The sequence below is a fragment of the Lucilia cuprina genome, chromosome 2, assembly GCF_022045245.1.
Source record: "Lucilia cuprina isolate Lc7/37 chromosome 2, ASM2204524v1, whole genome shotgun sequence".
NCBI classification, from domain to species: Eukaryota; Metazoa; Arthropoda; class Insecta; order Diptera; family Calliphoridae; genus Lucilia; species Lucilia cuprina.
Window position 1 is genome coordinate 6,634,680 of NC_060950.1, and position 24,451 is coordinate 6,659,130.

Sequence of the window (24,451 nt, forward strand, 5' to 3'; positions counted from 1 at the left end):
AAATATACGCAATTTAAATTCAAATATGGAATTTATGCATTTATCATAAAATATGCAAAAATATGCAACAACAATCGATGCCATTTTGTAGCAAATTCTTTGATTCGAAAAGAAAACTAGTTTAAAGTAATTTCGAGTTACTGCCTTTGCATAGAAATCCTTGCATTGGTAATGACTTATTTGTTCTTTAATGACATAGATATGAGATATGAAAAAATAGGTTAAAAAATCCTTACATTAGTACTCAATTTTAAAAAAATTCGATGTAATTCTATATAAATAAGTAATATGGAATTCAAAACTTTAACAATTTTTATTGCGATTTGTTCCATAATTGATAAACAATTAATAAAATATTAAGTAATTTGTATGTGACCATAAAATTATTATAGAATTTTCTTTAAAGAAATCCTTCAATAAACAAACAATACACTTTTAACTTCAAATTATTCCTTTTTAAGTTAATTTATGCACAATAATATTTTCTTTCCTCTTTTTTAGCAAAATATAACAAAAGGAAATGTATACAACTTTTTCACCTAAATTGTTTGCAATTGAACCAATATTTAAATTCTGCAAATACTGAATGAAAAGTACGTGGCCATTAAGGCAATGATTTATTTATAAAAGGTTACGCCTTTAAGCTCAAACGTGATATAACAACAATGTAAGTTATTGAGAATTTAAAACGAACATACAAAGTGTTGCCAAAATAGAGAGTGGTTTAAAATACTTTGCAATGCTTACTGCATACCGTCTGCATTACTAAGAATGAGTCTAGTTATGACTTATAAATAAGATCATATGTAAGTGCTTAATCTTTAGCTTTGACATTTTGTACACTTCGACCCATCTACTCTGGTTTCCTATCCAAACAATTTTGTCGCACGAATATAGGAGTTTATCCTTCGGATGTCAGCCTCAGATAGATCCGTTAAGTCGTGCATGACATTGGCTCATAGCAGATTCAATCTGTTCTCCGCTAATGATTATATACTACTAGTAAGACCTTTCAAAACCACCTCTATGTAACTCAGGTGATATGAATGACGAAGTGATTTACGTGAACAGCTGCCATGATGACCATATTTCACGTTAGTCTTTTCCAACCAACGAATTAGCTTCTGCTACAATTCACCAATGCCTAATTGTGTATCTTAAAAATCTGGAATTTCCAGTCATATATATATGTGCACTTTGCTTAAGTACTTGAGCTATATAATCTCTGACCATTGCTGTCCAATTCAGAACTGCGAAAACACTATTTTGTTGAGTAGGCGGTTAGAGATGTAAATCGGTAGACCAATGTACGAATCCATCAAAAAGGATGCCTATAAGGATCACACTGAATATAACTGGTAAAGGAAGCAAAAGACAATGGTACCACATTTAAAGGATTCCTTTTATTTATCACCATTAAACATTGCACACTTTTCATTCATCCGACAAACTCATTAGAGAAGAACATACGACAGACTTGAACTGAATGAGATCGAACTTTTCACGAAATATAGATCCACAGTGCATCATCAGTGTTTTAACCTTCCACCACCACGAATTTGGGTTTACACACTATTCAATACATGGATCCATAAAAGAACCTCTTCAACCAACAGACTAATCAGGACATAGTCCTGCCGACAACTGGGCTCACGTAGTACGTAGATTATGTGGTTATCTGTATATAGTCCCCATAGACTAGAGCTACTGGTAGCACATCTTTTCTCCGGGATTGCAATAACAACAAGATGTAGCCTTTCATGAAGTTAACATGCCCCTGGGGGAACCTGGCTATATGTTGTAGTCACTGGAAAGTATGTTGTTAGGTAAGTCATTACAATTTTAAATCATTACCTTGTTTTTGTTTGCTAATAGTAGACTTGTTAATTATAGTTTCAATAACTAATTTGTTTCATATATTAAATTTAACACTTCATATTTCAACACTCTATTAATACAATTGAAATTGCATAAACATGAAAACCACAAACGTTACTGGACATTAAAACTTCCTATAAAAAATAATTTCACTTTGGTTTAGCTTACTGCCATAATGATGATTACAATGCTGATTACTACACTAGTGGTAATATGTGTTTGCCGTCGGACTATTAAACCCACAAAAAGGGCAATATTTATATATAATGTATTTTTGGAGATTTTAGGTTAAAAATTGAAATTTTTCGACTTTTCCTTATCGTAATCTTAATTTTTCGAAAATTTTTATAATTTCATTGTCACCAAACACTAAAAATTTTAGATTTAACCACAAAATGTATTTATTTTATATTTTATAGTGAACTCTCGTTTTTGTTCACCTTGTGCTCTTTTGATCCTTTTTACTAATTTTGAGTTTGCCTTAAATGTCCTTAAATTAAAGAACATGCAATGTTTTAATAAATTTCTATAAAATTTCCTATTTTTAATTCTTATTTCTTTGCATTTATAATGATTTATTTGCTATTTTGCTTTTATATATATTTTTAATTCATACCTTCAAGGCATTCAAAGAAAAATTCTAAACGAGTGGTAAATTGGGGGGGTGGTAAATTGTGCCGTTAAAAATTCTTAAGTATTTGTGTAAGTTCTCAAGGAAATTTAAAGAAAAAAATATATATAATAAGTGGTTACTAAATGTGGCTATAATAATTTCAAAATGTTAGCAACAGACAGGAAATAGTTAACATAACTAAACTATTCAGGAAGTTAGAGGTAAATTATAATAAAAATTAAATTATTAAATTATGCAAAGTTTAAACTAGAAAATATATGAAAAATAAAATTCATAAAAATGTAGAAATTTTAAAATATTAAGTAACTTGCTTAAAATGGTTTTTAATTAAGTGTAAACTTAATTTCAAATTCTTACAATCCAATACTTTGCTATAAAATTCTATTTCAATGCTGCAACATGTTATACATCACTAAAGCAATACCTTACTTCCACTAATATAATTAATTTTGTAAATTTGCACTCTAATGTCTTTCAATCTTTTAAAAAAAAAGAAGAAGAAAAAACACCAAAATGAAAAAAAAAATCTATTAATTAAATTGATGATTCCACAAAGTAACTGATATCAATCTTTCTATGGCACATGATATGAAAATATTTCGAAAATAATTTATATTGAATTTTTACATCTTTACATATGTATGCTTCTTTATCTACATAATGTATTAGTATTTAAACTATGTACGTGCATATGTTTGTGTGTCAAAATACATACTCATGTATATAATGGATTTTCATCATAAGTACTTTGTGAGGATTTTTCTAAATCACTGTGATTTGAAAAATGTAAAAAAGTAAACGAAAAGAGGAAAAAATGAAGTAAAGAAAAAATAAATTACAAAATATATGCATTATGTGAATTATTTAAAGTTCATGTAAAAAAAAGAGAGCAAAGTATCAGTGGATACTTACAGTCTCAGCAGTTTTGGAAAAAGCCAAAGTAATTCTTTAGCAAAAATTTTTATTAAGGTCAAATTGTATATTATTTGTTAAATTCTTTGTTTATTTCCAAGTAACTTTTGTAATAAAATGTTAAATCAAGTGATTACTAGACAAACTACAGGTAATCTAATAAAGTCAATATAATGGTTTTTGTGTTCCTAAGTAATCTAGTTTGTATACAGTTTAGTTTACCTATTTTAGTATGCGTAAAGCAGAATCTTTAAGTGGGTAAACAAACCGAAAATTTTTCACACAAAATATAAAAATAAAGAAAAATAGAATAATAAAAGAAACAAAATTCGCCCCAAATGCTCAAGCTGGATCCGATGTTGGCTGTGAATGACAACCTTAGTTGGGATTATTGTACGTTTGCTTATCTGGGGATAAGGAGTAAGAATGGACCGAACTCTACTAATAGTATTCATTCCTGGTATAAGAGTGTGATTTGCGTCCATGTTGCAGACATACCGCCGGATGGGCGTTGAAAAATTGGCTCATAAGGTGGTTCTAATTCGATGGGTATTCTATAAGGTTAAAGGACCAATATTATTTTGCGTGATAAATATCAGAACAAACGCATAGTATACTCCCCAACAACAGTGGTACATGACATAATGTTTCTGAAAAATTATTTATAATCAATAGTCAATAAGGCACACATCTAGAACTACTGGGTTACTTAATGTATAGTGATGCTGCCAAATCTATAATAAAGTAGGTTTAACAACATAAGCAATGTGTCTAAATATGTAATTTTTTCACTCTCACATAGACATAATTACAGATACATATCAATTTTTATATTTAACCATCTACAAACTTAAATATTAGGGGTATTAAGGGGAATTGGTAGTTTACCTAATTTGCAGGTTTGGTGAAAAGAGAAGATATCAGTACTTTTAGTCCACCGAGACTACGAAATAGTGATAAACGAATATATCCTTGGCCTTTCCATGAAATGATTTGGCATGGAGCTGAACCAGAGCATAAGATAATCTCGTACTACGGGTGGCTTACTGTCGCAGGAATTCTTTGTTGAGAAGTTGTTTGAGGTTCATTCGGAATCCACATAGTGGATTTGTTTTAAACTCAAATTCGTGAAAAGAGAAGCTTGGTTAATGCCTTCAAGGCTAAAATAAGTCTTATGAATTTTGAATGGATCCATACTTCGACCACCAATTACGTTGCTAGAATCTACTACCGAAGCAACAAAAGCTTAAGCTTATTTCACTAGAGTGAGTCTTAAACAAGAATATTCTGAAATGAAATGAGCAATGTTTCTATATCATCAATAAGCTTTGCTGTTGGACATGACCCTTCTATTGGCTCTTAACTAGTGATTGTTTATCCTTTGCCGGAGTATGTATAAGGCTTGTCTAATGATATCTGTCATTTCGCTACGGTGCTAATATGGTAATATATTAAACAGTTCCAGTGCCTGAGCAAAGTGCTTATACATAGACCGAAAGAATTATGTACAAAAATTACCTTTATATAAGAAGCACAAAGAAGTGGTAGTGAGTCGTCAAAGAAGTTCAAACTGTGGTGGAAAAAGACCACCATTAAATAAGGCCATCAAGACAGGTATTCATATAAAGCACTTGAACATCATCACTTTTTCTAGCTGACAAAAGGATTAGATTCTATCACATAAACATTATGTCCAACCTTGGTGTTTATCTAGATCAGAACTTATAAAGCTTTATCACTGCTACAAACTGGATGTAATACCACATTGTATATATTACAATACATCTGACGAGTTACTTGGTCGTGCCAAAACGTAGCCCTAATGACCCTTCCAGAGGTAAGCTTTGTATGTCATTGATACCTGGGTACTCAATTAACTTAATTGAGAGTCAAATTAAAAACATGAAGATTTTAAGATTTACATACAGTCACATGGATTGAAAAAAAATAAAGAGAGGAGTGAGAAACTTGAAATTATATAGAAATATCGGATCTGTTGAGATTTTACCCTAACCTTACATGAGTTTTTTACACAAAATTAATAAATCGTCTATTTTCGTTGAGAAAATTACTCAGCATTGAAGAAATTATTTTCGCCCCATACCAATACTTAAGAAATTTCAGCAAATATATATACATCAAAATTTTCTTTTTCAATGACAAATTTCTCAAAACATTGATGTTTTAAGATAAACAAAAATGAAATGTACAAATGAAAATTACTCATTGCTACATATTGACATCATGTTTAAACATATGTTTGTATGTATTCTTAAATTGACATACTACAGATGGCTATAACACGTATAGCTGTTGAAATTTTGGGTTCTATTATATAAGTATTTTAGCAAAAAGGAATTTTAGAAAAATGATGAAGATGAGTGAAAAAAATAACTAAGATAAATTATGTATGTATATGTATAAATTGTGGCAACAGTTATCAAACTAAAGAAAAAGGAAATGTACGAAAGAAAAATAATGGATCATGGTAAAATTTCTGTAATAGAAACTTTTGCAACACACAAAATCCCTATTGAGTAAGAAAAAAACAAATGAAAAATAAAACAGCTTATTCACGTTTGTGTAATCAATGAATAACACGCAAAGTTCAGCATGTATGTAACTATGATGTAAACTTGTAGTAGTAACTATTACTGTTACTATTTGTAATACTGTTGCTGATACCAACAATGACATACAAAAACCTCGAGCATATAAGAGGTAAATCTGAAAATTTCTTTTTGACATAACGATTGATTGAACATTTCATCAGTTTGCCCAATATTCAAATATGAAAGATATCTTTTACACTTCTAATTCCCTTTCGCCATTTGTACATAAACAACAAGTTTGTTTAAAACATGTTTAAGTTAAAATTCTGTAAAATAGAGATCTACCTATAATTGATTTAAAAAATTTTGCATTTACTAAAAGCCTTTTCATACCGCCTTCGTTCTTCTAACTTACTTACATTTCTATAAGGATAATTTCAATCCATTTCCTTATCACATATACATAGATACAATAAAATGACTATAAGCCATCTTATGGTTGGTTACTTTTACACACTCACACACACGAGAGTGTGCTGTAAACGAGTAATTTAGCTTTGACAACCAGAAAATGAAAATAGAAAAAAAAATTACATAATATTAAGCATCATATAGTAAGTATATTGCAACATCATCATTGTCATTCTATAATAGAAGGAAAATATTGAAAAAAAGTACCTAGAACAAAAATTAGAATTGAAAATTGCATGAAAATGCCAAATTTGCAAAATCAACAAGAAATCAAACCACAACATGTACAAACTGGTGAATTGTGGTTTAATCTTATTGTCGAAAAGAAGAGACCTGATGAAAAGATATAATTTTACATCATCATGTAACAATTTTTGCAGGTACGTACGTTTATGTATATTTGCTGTGTATGTAACTAAAGATGGTTTCAAATTAAAATTTAAAAAAAAAATTAAGAAATTTATTACTGATTACTAGCAGATCATATGTCGTTTCTAGGGCATATTGAATTCAAGCGCTTCAAGACTTTAAGTTTATAAATAAGCTTTTAATTAATTAAATTTTAGAGTGTTCAACTAAAACTAAGTCAATATACTGTTGTCCAAACTAAAGACATATCTATTTTCATTTAGGTAACATGAGATACAGTGTCGACGTTCTTATACAACTACAGGGCGAACTTCATTAAAGACTCACTACCGCCACGCAGGTGGAAATTTTTGCACATAGTTCTGCCGTTCCAAGTACAATCACTTTGTACTCTGACCTTTGCCGCCCCATTGCTCAAGCCCCGAAATGCAAACACATTCATTTCTTTTACAACCACGCCTCTAGAGAGTCCATGAAATAAGCTCGTGTTTCAGTAGACCGAAATATGATTCCATCAAATAAGCCGACTACATTGTTCTTACTCACAGAGAACATATTGTGATAAATATGGCACGAATCGAGTAAAGCCAGAACACATCTGGACAAGGAAATTCAATTATATCATTTGTACGCAACATACGTCTTATTCATTTGACACAGTCATATCCCCCCGGGGGCATATTACCTTGGCGAGACCTCCGCCTTGGTGTTATTGCAATCCCGGGGTATAAAGAGGTGGCCAATACCTCCAGTCAAGGCTTAGTCCTTGTATAGATTGCCAGAGGTCAGACCAAAACACCGCATAATCTGGTACTACGGGTGGCTAGTTGCCCGCAGGACTATGTCCTGGCTGGTCAGTTGGTTGAAGTTCATTCGGGATCCTCGCAGTGGCTGTGGTTTAAACCCAAATTCGTGGTGATAGTAAGTGGCGGTTAAAAGACTGATGCATGATAATAATCAATATTTCGGAATTTTCCTTCCTTGTCTAAATATGTTCAGAGTTTACTGTCTTCATATCAGAATTACCACGGTGTGTCCCTGTGAGTAAGAACAATATCTACGGCTTATTGATGGATCGTACTTCGGTCCACCGGTTACGTCTCTAGGTGCCGTTGCCGTTGCAATGGTCAGAGATTAGATAGCTCTAGTACTCCAGCAAAGTATTTGTGCATGGACCGGTTATAGCCAATGTACAAAAATTGCCACCGGAGTTCCTCATTAAAGAACAAAGGGGCGATGGTAGATCGATCTCAAGTCCACCCAGTGGATGAAAAAGACCACCCTGAGATAAGGCCGTCAAGGCAGGTGCTTACGTTAAAACTCTCGACATTCCTGACACACTCATAGAGCGACTGATATCACTTTTTTCCACTGGCATTGCAATCAACAGTCTGGACTATAAAACAACCTATAGTCTTCATAATAGATTAGTCAATAGCAATAGAGACCAGTCTGTAGCCTAAACTAAACTGCATCCTTTATTTTGTACTTTTAACCAGTCTATAGTCCGCAAAACAAACTAATCTATAGTCTGAAATATAGAATGTATATAGTTCGCACTGTTTGCACTAGTTGTTAATCCACTCAAAAAGAGTCTATAGTTTTACTATAGATCCATCTATAGTCCCTTCTGTAGTCCGATAAGAGTTTATACTAAGACGATTCTATAGTTCGGACTGTACATTAGTCTATAGTCAGGACTGTAGACTAGTATATATTCTAACCCATTCAAAACCTATCTATGGTCTAGAGTATAGATCAGTCTGTAGTCCAGACGAAACACTATAGAATAGTGTAACTCTATACCAATTTATAAACTGGACTATAAACCACGTCAGGCTAGTTTATTTACCTGTACATTGAAATCCTTTTTAACTTTTAGATCTTTTGTTTAAATTCGAAATTTGCATTCACAAAAAAAAAATCCTAGAAAAATTTCATTTAGAAAATGCGTTTTAATTTGGCATGTATGCATATAGAAAAAGTCTATCCATTTGTTTCAGCGACAATGCTAACGAATGACACATTCAATTTGCAAACAGATGAAATCAATACAAAACAAAAAAAATCTTTTATATAAAGAAAAACAAAACTACTAGAAATTTGTGAAAAAAAAAATCACAATCAAATAAATAGAATATCCACCAAAACCATGTTGCAAACTTAAAATATATTATCGCAAAAAAACCTAACACAATGCTTTAGAAATATGGCTATATTCAAGAGATAAAAGAAATGTAAAACTAAATAAAATGAATTGAAATAGTATTTGAACTTGAGCATATTTCGTTTACATTCATTTGTAGATTTATCTAACGACATACATATGTATGTACTATAGATGACATAGTTACTAGCGTGAGTATATTTATTCTTTTATCATAGTTGTCTAGTACTCTTGATGTTGAGTTGAATTGAATGAATTTACTTTAACATGTTGTGACATGTATCACAGGAGTATTTCCTGTTTTTTTGTGTTGATCTTAAAGAGAATTGTCTCAGAGTTTTAAAATTTTTTTACTTGCTTAGTTTATGTATGATATTTTATTTTAGTTTTACATGAGTATTGTGTTTTACATATACATATGTACATAAATATATATGTATGCTTATTAAAATATAGATATATTATTTGCACAGAAGTTGGAAGTGGGTTTGTAGGCCAATATTTAAATAAAATTTATTTACTGACGTTCAAGGTTCATATTCGGTTTTTTAATAAGATTTACCAACATTACCGATAGAAGATTTAGCGAAATATATTATAAAATGATCTTTAGTTTTAAACATAGACTGATCAATTGTGTTGACTATAGACTGATTTTTAGTCTCGCCTATAGATTGATATTATAAACCGATCTATAGTCTCGATTGTAGATTGATCTACTATCTCGGCTTAAGGCAGGTCTTTAGTTTCGACTATTTGACAGTTGTAAAGCCTAGACTATAGACTAATCTGTAGTTTTGATAATAGATTGATCTACAATCTCGATTATAGAGTGATAAATAGTCTCGACTATAGAGTGATTTTTAGTGTCGACTATAGAATGATCAATAGTCTCGACTATAGAGTGATCTATAGTCTCGACTATAAACTAATCAATAGTCTCGATTATAGAGTGATATGTACTATAGATTGATCTATAGCTTTGACTATAGAATAATCTATAGTTTCGACTATCGATTGATCTATGGTCTCGACTATAGTTTCGACAATAGATTGATCTATAGTTTCGACAACAGATTGATCTACAGTATCGACTACAGATCTATAGATGGATCTCTTATCTCGATTATATAATGATCTACAGTTTCGACTATAGATTGATCTATAGTCTCGACTATAGTTTCGACAATAGATTGATCTATAGTTTCGACAATAGATTGATCTATAGTTTCGACAATAGATTGATCTATAGTTTCGACAATAGATTGATCTATAGTTTCGACAATAGATTGATCTATAGTTTCGACAATAGATTGATCTACAGTTTCGACTACAGATCTATAGATGGATCTCTTATCTCAATTATATAATGATCTACAGTTTCGACTATAGACTTTTCTGTAGTCTCGACTATAGACTGGTCTATACTATCGACTATAAAGTGAACTATATTCTCGAATAAAGTTTGATTTATAATATTGACTAAAGATTGATCTATAGTCTCGACTATAGACTGATCTACATGTTCGACTATATGCTGATCTACACTTTCGATTATAAAATGGTCTGTAGTTTCGAAGACTATAGTTTCGACAATAGATTGATCTACAGTTTTGACTATAGATCTACAGATGGATCTCTTATTTCGACTATATAATGATCTATAGTTTCGACTACAGACTATTATGTAGTCTTGATCTGTAGTATCGACTATAGACTGATCTATACTATCGACTATAAACTGATCTATATCATCGCATAAAGTTTGATTTATAAACTCGATTAAAGATTGATCTATAGTCTCGACTATTGACTGAGTATTGTTTATAGGCTGATCTATAATCTCGACTATAGATTTATCTATATTCTCGACTAGATACTGGTCTATGTATATTATTGGCACAGACTATAGTTTCATAAATTTTCGAGTGCAACATAATTACTCTTTATAGATCGAGCTTTATAAGCTCTACAATCTTGGCTTTAATATTATCATATCAACAATAGATTGCCTTTTTTGCGCTAACACATTGACACAAACCATCTTGAAACAATTTATAAGAATTGTTGCTCCAAATCATTATACTTGATAAGTTGTAATATTTGCTTATTTAATTTTTTTTTTAGATACAACTTTTATTTAAAAGACTTTTTTCGAATTTACTTACTTTTTATACTTTTCTCCATTTATGCAAAAATTCTTGTTGATATTTTAGCTGACAAATCTTTGTTTGTTTTTTTTTCTGTATTTTTTCCCCCAAAACTTTTTGTCAAATATTCACGTTTTTGTTATGCCCGGATACTTTTTTTCTGCTGTTGTGAGCATAAATAAATGTCACTGAAATGACTGATGTCCCCTGTTGCACTGTGTTTTTTTTTTTTTGCTATTTCCAAAATGTATTTATTTACATTGTTGCTTGTTGCTCTAATACAATTTATCATTTGTATTTTGTTGCAGGTTGAAAAGTTGAACAGGGGAAAAAATCTAAAAAATAAAATTAAATGTTGTTATGAGATTTGTTTTTTTTTTTTTTTTAATTTAAAAACAACTTTGTTTTGTAAGATAAATTTAATAAAACAAAATTAAATTTTCAACAAAAATTTGAAATTTTCTATTCTTTTGGCATAATAAATTGTAGTTGAGTTTTTGTAAAACAAATTTTTATTCAATGAAATTAAAATTTAGCTAATTATTTATATAATGTTTTTTGTGCACCTGCTATATATTATTTAAATTCTGCAAAAAAAAAGAACTTTAAAAACTGTGATTTTATACTTCAATTATTCTTATGGCAACATTTATTTAAGTGCTTTTAAACATTCATTTTCCCCATTTTCCCCTCATAAAATTCAACATTATTAGCCATGTACGTGCAGTATTAATTTTATAACCCCTGTAGTTATTTTTCTTTTTTCTTAAAGAAAAATATTTACATTTTATTATGCAAAAAAATACTCACACACTACTACTACTACTACTTAGTCCTTAGAACTGTAAAACTAAAACCTGGGTAATTTTCATTTTTTTTAAATAAACTTGCAAAATCTAAAGAAAAAACGACTGGTATATTTAAGAAAATACTACTATATGTATTCTAATATTTTCTTTTCATACAAGCTGTGAGTAAATGTGTGTTTTTGCATAAAATTTTAAGAATAAATTTCCATATTATTTGCATACGTTAGTTAAAAGTTGTTATTTTTATAGATTACGTGTTGTCAAGAAGTTCAGTATTTTGTTCTTTTGCTTTTACTATGATTGGAATTTCGTTAGAGGAAAAAAACCATTGCCAATTAAGTTTTTATGTGAAATGTTAGAAATGTAAAAGAAGTCAATTGTTTGATTACGAATAATGTGGATTTATTTATGCAATTATATATTTTTTGTTTAAACATTTTATAAAAAATTTCCTTAATATTCCAAAATTTTCATAGAAATAAAATTAAAATAAAATGTGAAATTTTTTTAAAGTACTTATTCATTCTGAATCTTTTAGAGAATTTTCAGTTCATTACGAGGCTCTTGTCAAAAATACTCATGTAGAATTTTCATTAAGACTTTGTGTATAATTTTTTATGTTTCTAGATTCAATATTCTTAAAAATGAAAAAAGTAACGTTTGAAGAACAAAGTGATACCAAAATGTTTTAGTCCATATATTAGAAAAAATTATCAACGATATAATAAATCAATACCAAAAAGTTTCTTCTTTTAAATTTTTAATTGCTCAGAAAATTTTGTGCTAACTTTATGTTTTAATTTAAAATATTATTAAAAATCACGAAAAGTACCATTGAATGAACAAAAAAGTACCAAAAACTGTACATCAATATGTATATTCTAATTCACCCAGATCCGTTAGAGCTATATTTTGTTCTATTGGATTCAAAATTAAACAGTTAAGTCAATGCAAATGTTCAAAAAGGAAAAGTGTAGGAAATGTACCAGAAAGTCCCTTTTACCCACCTTAGTGGGTAGCGAATATTGGGTTTATGCTGATATTTTACATACAATTATATTGGTCCTATGGCCACTTTAAAGTATACCAATCGGCTCAGAATCATTTTCTGAGTCAATTTAGCTATGTCCGTCCGTCTGTCCGTCAATGTAAAACTTGTAATCAAACTATAGGCCGAAATTTGAAGATAATTGAATGAAATTTGGTATACGATATTCTATTGTCACGCCCTATTAAAAATGGTCATGATTGGTTCATTATTTTTCCTAGCCCCCATACAACTGACCCCCGGAAAAAGGGCCTCAAAAACTTGTAATCAAAGTAAAGGTAGCCATTTTCAAGATAAAGTTTTGCATATAATCTTCAGTTGTACTAAAAAATTCTGATAAATTTCATGACCCTAATGATTTTTTTAAAATAGGGCCTCATTTGATCCTAGCCCATACACAAAGACCCCTTCAAAATATGATTTAAATATACACAATTTTATTCACCAAAATATGGCTAAAGTATATCTGAGACAAAGTATATTTAGGGCCATTATTACAACTTGCCTTTAATGTTCGTAATAATAAAAGGTAACTTTAATAAAAGTGAGGAATAAAGTGAACTTTAAAAATTTTCATTATTATAACATAATTTTTTAATATACTAAAACCGTAGCATACTTTTAGCCGTTAATAAGATTTTTTATATAAAAAATGACATTGAACTTATTTTTTTATTAAAATTTAAAAAAAAAAAATAATTACAGCTTACGTTAAAGTTAAAGGTAATATGATCTTTCCGTTAGCCTATCGGACACTTTTAGCTAAAGTTGAATTGTAATAACGAAAAAGACATTATCTGTACGATAACTTCCTAACTTTAGTTATTGGCAAGTTATAATAATGGGCCTTAAATGCTTTATTATGAAAAAAAGTTTACATATCAATTCAGGATCACATAGTTTGTTTTCAAGTTTAATAATTTAGATAATCAAAAGCGTACAAATTGAATGAAGAAAAGGTATTAAAAACATCCCTTTTTATACCCACCATCAAAAAAAAAAATGGGGGGGGGGGAATATTGATTTCGTCACTCCGTTTGTAACACGTCAAAATATTGATCATAGACCCACAAAAGTGTATATATTCTGCGTCTTCATTAAATTTTAAGACGATCTAGCCATGTCTGTCTGTCCGTCTGTCTGCCTGTCTATTGAAAGCACGATAGAGTCTAAATTGAAAGAGCTAGAGGATTAAAATTGCACAAAAATATTTCTTATAGGTAAGATTTAATGGATTCCTATAAAGACTCGGAATATATATTATTACATACCGAATGACAAACTAGCCTATCACATGTCTAGATTTGCAATGTTTAGATTCTTATTTAATCTTTTGAACAAATACATTTTTAAAGTATGTAATCAGTTCCCTTATTCCGGCAAAATCTTCCTCTTTTGAAGAAGCAATTTGTTATTCAATAAAATTTTAAACACAACATTACCTGTTCTATTGCTATAAATTATTAACTTGTATTTTCATTTTTTTTTTTGTTTTTGTTGACTTAACTCTTTTAGAACAAAACGGCATATTAAGTTGTCACTCTATAATTAACTAATATTTTATACTGAAAAACACGCAAACCTTACAAGTATTATGTAATACACATAACTGCATAATAATTTCATTAATTTTGATGTGCGATAAATATGCAATTTATATAATTTTAATGTGGACATTTTAACACAACAACATTTTGTATGTATTTAACAAAACTGTTAAATGAGTGGACAATTAAAACTTGTATAAGCAGAATCTTAGTCTATACGACCAATTTTTTTACTATATTTTAAACGAAATGCCAAAATCTATTGTTAAGTATTGCATTTATATTTCGATCTCTTTAGTAAGTAGCTTTACCAATAAAAAAAAAGGAATTATATTCATCCATTAAGGTTGTATAACAGAAGACTACGAGCCAACCTAATGAAAAAAAAAACATTTAAAGTAGAATAAACAAACAACAATTTCATGGCTGAAAAAGTAAATCATAATATTTTTAAACATCTTTTATACATTTTTACAATGAAAAAAAAAAGCTACAAACCGAAACTCAGCTTAGTTTATGCTTAAACATATTTTTTTTCAGCTTTTCAGTTGTTTTTTATATTGGGTCTGGCTTTGTTTATTGTTGTTTTGTGGAAAAAGTGTCGAGACTTTTTGCCGCCAAAGTGAAAATACTTTTTTGTTGTTATTTTTTTTAAACCTAGAATATTGAATTTTATGGTTGAGTAATGCGACCAACTAAAATTGAAAAAATTTAAAAAAAAGCTTTGAATTTGCAAAAAAAAAATCCAAAAGAAAAATTATTCGAAAATGCAAACATCGTATGTGATAATTAGATAGAAATATTGTTTATTGGGAAATAAAACCATTCTGCATTAATTTTCTGAAGAAACTTCAAATTAAATAAATTTATTAAAATAAAATTGTTTTAATCTTTATCTATCTCAATAATTTATTTACGTTACGTATACGCAACAGTGGTATAAATACAAGGCTTTTGAGGGTTTAAGAGAAAAGTTATGACAATATGTTTATAAATTAATAGTGACAAATTTCATCTTAATTCAAGTGTTTAACGGCAATCGAGTTATTTTCTGAAAAGGTCATTGGTAGTTGGTCTTTTGGTAGTTGGTCCTTTTATTTCATACCAAATAATTTCACCAGCCATTAAAGTATGATGAATGTTTTTATACAAAAGTTTAATAAAGTAGAACAAAATTTACAATCTTTAAAGTGTACAATGAAAGAAAATAATCTTTACAAACAACAACAAAAAATATAATAATATTTTATATGTTTTTTTTTATACGCTACATATTTTTATGACTTAAAAGAAATATTCACCCAAAAGAAAAGAACACAACAAGATCATAAAATATTAACAGGCCATATAAAATAAAAAAAGGGGAGAAAACAACATCATTGACAAATCAAAACTTTGCAAAAGATATAGAGATTTAAATAATTTTTCTAGCGTATACATACTTACATATTTATAAGTGGAAATAGGCCTTAAAAAATACAACATATTTTTATGTTTAAGGATTTATTACATTTGCTTTAGTATGGGTGGGTATTTTAACGGAAATATGTTTACATATATTTTTTTAGGGAGTATTTTACTTTACAAGATTATGTCGTTCAATGTTAAACGACCCATATTGTGATTATTACTAAATTCAAATAGAAATATGTATTTTGCTCTTCTTTGGAAACATTTATTTATGTTTAGGGTGTGACCTTTAAATAGAAATGAAAATAGAAACTGTACAAAAAAAGTCAGTGTCAAAGACAGCAGACATAAATCTTAGAAAATGTTTAAAAATATCTATGGTTTTTCTTAGTTGTTTCTTTATGGAAAAGAAAAGAAAATAAAAATGTTATAATAAAGAAAACAAGTTTTGTTTGTAGTTGTCCAACTAAGCTTGTGTTTTTTTGTATTCGTAGTCTGGGTTTTGTCTTTGTCGTATAAAAATCGTTAAATTTCTATTTAGTTTTTATACTCACCATCAAAAAAAAAATGGCAGTATATTGATTTTGATATTCCGTTTGTAACACATCGAAATGTTGATCATAGACCTATAAAAGGATATATATTCTGGACCCTTTTTAAAATTCAGGACGATCTAGCCATGTCTGTCCGTGTGTCCATCCAACCGTCGGTCCGTCTGTCTGTCTGTAAGGCTATCTGTCTGTTGAAAGCACGATAAAATCCAAACGGAAAGAGCTAGAGTTAAGGTTTTTTTGGTATTGAAAATGGACAATTCCAGTCTACGTTTTCGTATAGCCCGTTAAAAATTACATAAAAACAGCTTTTACATTAATACCTGTTTCAAATCTTTACAAAATTTTATGAGGATCGGTCTATAATTAACACCTCTTATTAAAGAGATTTGTTAAAAAAGAGATTTGTTAAAAAAATGCTTTAATCATTATTATATATCTCAATAATTAATTTACGTTACGTATACGCAACAGTGGTATAAATACAAGGCTTTTGAAAGAGTTGAAGAGTTGAAGAGCTAAAGTTTGTCAATACAATATTGTAAAGGTTTATTTAGTTTTGAAAGCCTTAAACAAAATTACTCTCGAAATACATGTTAATGTTTAGGAACGTTTTGTCACACTAGGAGGAGTCATTGTGTTCATATGTATATGGTCCCCTCCAAAAAATGACTTTAACTTCCATTGCTGGCTTAAAGAAACAAGTTTAGCTCTGAAATTCAACACAAGATGAATTTCACACATCACATCTTTATGCCGAATTTTATAAAAATCGGTCCATAACTGACTGATCCAAGCCAAAATCTCATAATAATATCAACCTAATGTTTATAAATAAAATTCGTCATAGTCGAAGTAAGAGTGTTACTTGATTGTTTCTTTATTTTCATCTAGTGGGTTGTTTTTTACATATACAAACATATCTGCTTTCTATCTGTCTGTCTTGCCTGTTTTCTAACAGTTTTTACATTTTGTTTTAATGCTTGAGTTGTTATTAAATATTTTTTCCTTTAAATTACAGCATAATTTTTTTTTTTTTTTTTTTGAATAATATATTAGTCTCATAAAGTGCTTCATTACATTTTAAATTACGCGACGATTTTCTGTCTTGTTGTCTAAATAGAATTTTCAGAATTTTATATTTTTTCAAATAAATTGTTGTTTTTTTAGTATTTTATAATTTCTTTAAGCTGTTTTTTTCTTGAAACATCTGGAAAAGGTTTCATGCTGGGACAGATTCTATACGCAATATTTTTAATTATTTTAGTAATGTTTGAGAATTACTAAAAATAAATTGTTATAATTAAAATTGTTAATAAAAGTTTTTAAATCTTTCACGTATATGGGACACCAGTGTCCCAAGTTTTTTTTAAAATTTTCTCGATTTTGTGAGTACTTTTGAGTACACAGCTACAGTAAATGGATATTTCCAATGAAAAATAAGTAATTTTTTAGAATTTGATGTCACTACATGCTAAAAAGGATAATATCCTGCGATATCTTTGGAAAACACTTTTTCCATTTTTCATAAAAAATTATCAATATACGTCAAAAGAAAGTGTGTGGTGAAGTCATATCCATAAATAACCCAGAGGTTTAGTTTTGTGCGTGAAAGGGTTAAAGAATTTTTCAAATAAGGAAAATACTAAAAGTGAAAGAAAAATTTTTGCATACAAGTATACTGATCAATTCCAAAAGTAGTTCAGTAGCTTAGGGTTCAGGTAGACCGCAGGTGTTGGGTTCGATTTCCAGCTGAGGTACTAGTTAAGGAATGCATTGCATGCCTGATGGAGGTCAAGGTGTATTCCTTTGAATTTCAAACTAACTAAATAACCAAAAGTAATTTTTGAAAAAAGAAAAAAATACAAAATACACTTTTCATATTCTCATTAAATATACGTTCTCATGAAAAATATTATAGAAAATTTACAAAAATCTTATTTAATAATTACATTCACATCTGTATATATATTCTATAGAATGTACAATCTTTTCCATAAAAAACTTTTATTTTTTTCAAAAAGTATATTTGTATATTTGTACACACATACATAAATATATAAAGCATTTCTTTGTTAAGCCTTAATTACATTCTATAGTCATTACTTTTAAATATTTTATTTATTTATTTTTTGTTTTTTTTTAGTTTTTTGTAACTTTAAAACTCTTTACACTTCTTGTTATCAGTTTTAAGACTAACAACAACATTATAAAGAAAAAAAAAATTAAAGAATATTTAATTCTTTACAACTACAGCAGAAAAACATAAAAATAACAGAAAATAAAATAAATTGTTAGAGAAAAACATGTTACATCCGTTTCCTGTTCCTTGCTTTAGAAGAAAAACAACATTTACAAATTCTTTGTTTTTTTTTTCTTTTTTTGCAAAAATTAAAGTAAACTATACACATTCTTAAAATACATATATTTGTATGTACATATGTATGTAAACAAAAATCTTTATGTATTACATATTAATGTTTAAAACCTTAGTACTTAGTATAATGATTATATGTATATGCAATATTATATATGTACATATGTATACTTGTTATATTCTTATATATCTACTTGCATTTGTAAGTGTTTATATACGAAACGAGTATATGTTCGTGTTTATTTTCTTGTAATATTATTACAAATGTAAAAATTTTGTAATCCTTAAATACCAAAATAACACTTTGGGCTATTCATGTTAAAACGTGTTTGTTTTCCTACCCTATATGTTTGGCTTTGACAACGGTATTGTATGTCTTCGTTGAGGTTTGTAACACTTTTTAATAGGTTTGAATTTAACGACTAATCGATGTAATGCATTACATTGTTAATTACAATTATTACTGTGTTTCATTGTACAATAACCCAGAACACATTACAAGAAATTGTAATTGAATTTACACATTAAAAGTAATTGCAATTATATTACAATTAGTTAAAATGTGTAGGGTGACGATAACACGTACGCCCGTTGTAGTGTAGCAGATCAGAGTCTCTTTCGGAAATCGAACACACAGAACCCGTATACTAACCGGTAGGCTAGATAGTAGGGTGTAGCCTCCCTACTATCTAGCCTACCGGAGCTAGATTATTAAAAAGGAAATCATTACCCCAAAGCCTGCCTTTATAAAAATGTGAATTTTAATACATTTTTAGCAAGTTAGTAACCCCAAGCCTGGCTTTTAAAAAATTTAAATGTGAATAAATTTTTAGTTAGTTAGTTATTTAGTTAGTTAGTTATTTAGTTATTTAGTTATTTAGTTATTTAGTTATTTAGTTATTTAGTTATTTAGTTATTTAGTTATTTAGTTATTTAGTTATTTAGTTATTTAGTTATTTAGTTATTTAGTTATTTAGTTATTTAGTTATTTAGTTATTTAGTTATTTAGTTATTTAGTTATTTAGTTATTTAGTTATTTAGTTATTTAGTTATTTAGTTATTTAGTTATTTAGTTAGTTAGTTCATCACTTTGTAATGTATCCGTTATTCGTTCTATATGAATATTCTAGCATTCTATTATTCCCACACATCTTGAACATGTTAGATGTGTGGTCTTACATATGTATGAGTTAAAAAGGATATTAAAGCAATCTTTTGTCTCTTTTCATTTGTTTTTATTAAGGTTGAAGCCTTTGTTTTTTTCAATATTTTTAACCATAGACAGGCATCCTTTATTATACTTACACATTACAAGAAGAGAAAGAAATAAAGATAATAAAAACAAATATTTAATATCCTTAATTTGGTTTAAAATTTGTTTAAAGGAAAAATTGCAGATACTAAGTATTTGATCATCTTAAACATTTATACGTAAGTCATTTAATTATTTTAAGTATTTTAAAAATTTTGCTTTAAAGCAAGTTAGAATAAATTGCAGTTATACTTTCATATATGCTCATTAAGACACTCGAGAAGGTTTCGAACCGATTCCTTTCATATGAACAAGTACTCATCATAAGAACAACTTCTCTATAATCTATCATTCGTCTAAACGAAAATTGTTTATTATATTTATGTGTTTGCATATAAAAAGCCTGTTTAGTAATTTTAATGGAATATTTTTAGTGCTGCAATTATCAGGCAAACAAAAATTAAAAATTCTAAAGAGGTTAAAAATATGCTTTATAATTTGTCTTTCTATCTAAATGAAGTAGCTTAATGAAATATGAAAAATAAATGTTTAAGTCCGACAACAATAGAAAATCAATTTTTTGGAATAACTATCGATTTTTGGGTTAAACATTTCTGATATGATCCGCATAGCTAGCTGTATAAAAATATTATGCAGTTTTTTTATTTGAAAACCTTTTCAACATTTTTTTCTGAAGTCTGCCCAGAATGGCAGACTAAGAGAAAACGAAAAACTATATACATATTTAGTCAAATTGACTAAAAGAAATGAGACGGAAAATATGAAGACAGAGTGACAGACGGAAAATTATTCAGATCCTGAGTTTAATTATGTCTAAAATCCAACCATTAAGTTTGAAATTAAATTCATTAAAAGTAGAAATAATAAGATATTTTTTTTTATTTATATTCATTTAAACTTCAAACTTTACGTTTTGAGTTTTTATTTACTTATACATCTTTAACAAGAATTCTTTAATCACAACACATGTGTTGACACAAGTATTCTGTTTGAAAGTGTTGATTTAATTATAATATGTAGTTTTTTGTTTATATAAATTAATGAAATACAAATATTCTTTAAAAAGAATCTGATATTTAGTTTAAAAAGGTATTCTTTTTAATTTTCTTTGTAAATATTATATATACACACATATATACTTATATATGTGTGTGTGTGAGAATAAGATTTCATTCATTTTGTCTTTTTAAAGAAATTTAATATTTTTTTGATATAACAAATAATTATAATTATTGTAGTTAGAGAAACCGATGGAAAGACGGATATGGTTTAATCGACTTAAAAAATGTTTCTAAAGTAATTTATGCATCTAAATGTTACATCTAAAGGATATATTTCCAAAATTTTAATGCTTCGTAGATATCAACTCCAACGCGTATATAGTAAAATATAAAAATTTAATTTTTAAACCAAAAAGATTTTTATTGTATTTCTATCAATCATTTCTATAGAAATTTATTCATGACAAGTTCATTGTTTTCATCAGTATAAAACATACAATAGTCTCTCACAAAAATAAACACTTTTAATTGATTTTATTCTCTCTATATAAAATCTACTTCAGAAAACTGATTGAATATAAATTGCAAAAAAAACAACAAGTGTCAATAAATTCAAACTCATAAAAGTTAAGAGTTTATTCAAAAATACTCCTACATACACACATACTGTATACATCTATAAACCTTTCCAACATTGAAATTAAATTTAATAGTCTTTAACAAGTGCTGCTTCTATAGAGAACTGCCACCATAGAAACGATTACCGTGATGATGAAGTCGTCTGCATTGATAATCATTAATATTCATTTATGCTCAACATTTTAAAAGACTCTTAAGTGGATATGAATATTTAATGAATTTTACAATAAATATAAAAAGTATAAAAAACAAAACACATACGTTTTCTTCCATAGATCTTTCTTTAACTCAATTAAAATACTTTAATTCGCAACAAGAATATATAAACACTTTTACAAACACACACACTTTCATATGATAATCACTCAATAGGAAAATGTTTACTATTTGTAAAAAAATAAAATTAAACGTTTACTGTATAAGAGTCTTTGGGTATTAATTGGTCTATTAAGAAATTGTTTATTTAGGACTGATTAAAATGTTTTACTGCAACCAGTTTTCAGTTGTGGGTAAACAAGAAAAATAAATACATGAAAACAAATAAAGTGGTTAAAATACTTACAAAGAAATTGAGATAATATTTACAAGCAGATACAATAAAATATTGATATTGTTGCATAGTAGAGTGTCTCGAGAAAAAGCCTTTTAAAAAACGTTTAAATAATGCCATAAAAATCGTTTTGCAGAACAGCTTTCCTTCCATTGTTTGAGAGATATTTGTACAAAATTGTGATCCAATGGACACCCTTTTGTGCTGTCTTATATATGTATATGTATGAAAAAGTAATAAATATTTGAGGTTGTTGAAAAAAAGAATTTAAAAGAAATAAAACAATTCAAATGAAATTTTCAGTTTCTCTTTAATTTTAAATAAATTAAATTGCATTTTATTTTATAGACTAGTCTATAGTCTAGTCTATAGTCTAGTCTATAGTCTAGTCTATAGTCTAGTCTATAGTCTAGTCTATAGTCTAGTCTATAGTCTAGTCTATAGTCTAGTCTATAGTCTAGTCTATTGTCTAGTCTATAGTCTAGTCTATAGTCTAGTCTATAGTCTAGTCTATAGTCTAGTCTATAGTCTAGTCTATAGTCTAGTCTATAGACTAGTCTATAGTCTAGTTCATAGTTTAGTCTTTGGTCTTGTCTTTAGACTAGTCAAGCATTAATTTTTTTTCGAATTTTCTATTTTCAATAATTTCTACATGCGGTTGATGCGTATGAGTATTATGGATTACATTGAAAAATTATCATACGTTTTTGAACTTAAGTAAAGTATGATATGATTTGTGGTGGTAGGACTTTTATTACAGTGATATAGTTAAGTTCATCAGAAACATTATTGCATATATAAAAATTTATTTACCAAATTCTGAACTGATTTACCTATATGCGTCTATCTGTCTGTCTATCGATATAAATATTTTCTCATTATGTCTATTAAAATCCGAATTAGGACTAGATAGAAATATAAAATTTTTAATAAATATCCAAGAAAATTTTAATAGCTTCACTTCGTTTGGCATTTATAATAATTGTATCTTAACCCAAACAACAATGTATTCCAAATCACACATCTTGTTCTAATATAACATACAAAATTTCTTTGATAATTAAAATTTGATTTACATTTAACAACTTGACATTGTTGCAAGTTTATTTTGTATACTTAGTTAGTTCCACTTGTGGTTTGTTCAACATCTACTAATAACATTTCATTAGTAGAGAAATGTCATTTTAATGTTTACACTAACATTAAGTTTGCTCTTATGTTCAAATGCGTGCTATAATATGTATGAGACTGGTATGCAATTTACCTGTCAAATAAAACATATATAATTTAATAAGAATACAACATATATTTCGATAATTATAACAGAATATATACGAAACAAATTTTAATAATAAAAATATTTTTTCCAAATTTGTTTTTTTTTTTTTAAAAAACAAGTGTATGTTTTAAGTATTCTTTGAATGCAAATAGTTATCCTATTACATTTTGTACCACAAAATCCTTGTCCTACTTTAACCATGTGACATTTTAATCTTACAACTGTTGTTTGCAATTGAAAAACATATAATTTTGGATTTGTTTAATTTAAATTTTGATTTCTTTAAACTTAACGTTATTTTATTTAAGGACATTTACAATGCATAAATTCAAAACCATTTGTATGTGTAGAATTTCTAAATTTTTACATGTGTAAGTATCTTAAAGTGTAATTTTCCTTTTGTCTACTTGTCAAGATATTACATAATCTGATACCTTTGTTTTTTTGTTACAATTTAAATGTAATGTTATTGTAAATTGTGTGTTTTTGTTTGTTTCATTAATAATATGAAAATTTTTAAGTACTAGTATAATGAGAGAAACTTAAAGGAATTAATTTAAGAAAAGAAAACCTTTTTGTAATGTGTTTTATTAAAAATTGTATAAAATTTATATATAATTTAAATTTTTTAATTTATGATTTAGTTACTTTATATGTATATGTCTTATGTTTTACTTGTGTTTCATTTAAGCTCCATAATCAAATAATATTAAATTTTTCTTGTTCATTTCGCATATCACATCAAAAATTTAAACGACTTAAAGTTTAAAGAAAATACTTATAACAAAAAGAACACATGATGACGACAAACAATGAACGAAACGAATCTTGTTT

The 24,451-nt window shown here is 28.0% G+C and overlaps 1 long non-coding RNA gene across 1 annotated transcript in view; it reads right to left on the reverse strand.

Annotated features, from left to right (window-relative positions):
- Positions 1–10,628: 10,628 nt before the first annotated feature.
- The window catches only part of LOC124421387, a 55,766-nt gene continuing 41,943 nt past the window's right edge, over positions 10,629–24,451 (reverse strand). The window contains exon 4 of the long non-coding RNA XR_006941623.1: positions 10,629–11,468. This is a non-coding gene — a long non-coding RNA (uncharacterized LOC124421387). The remainder of the gene's footprint in view (positions 11,469–24,451) is intronic.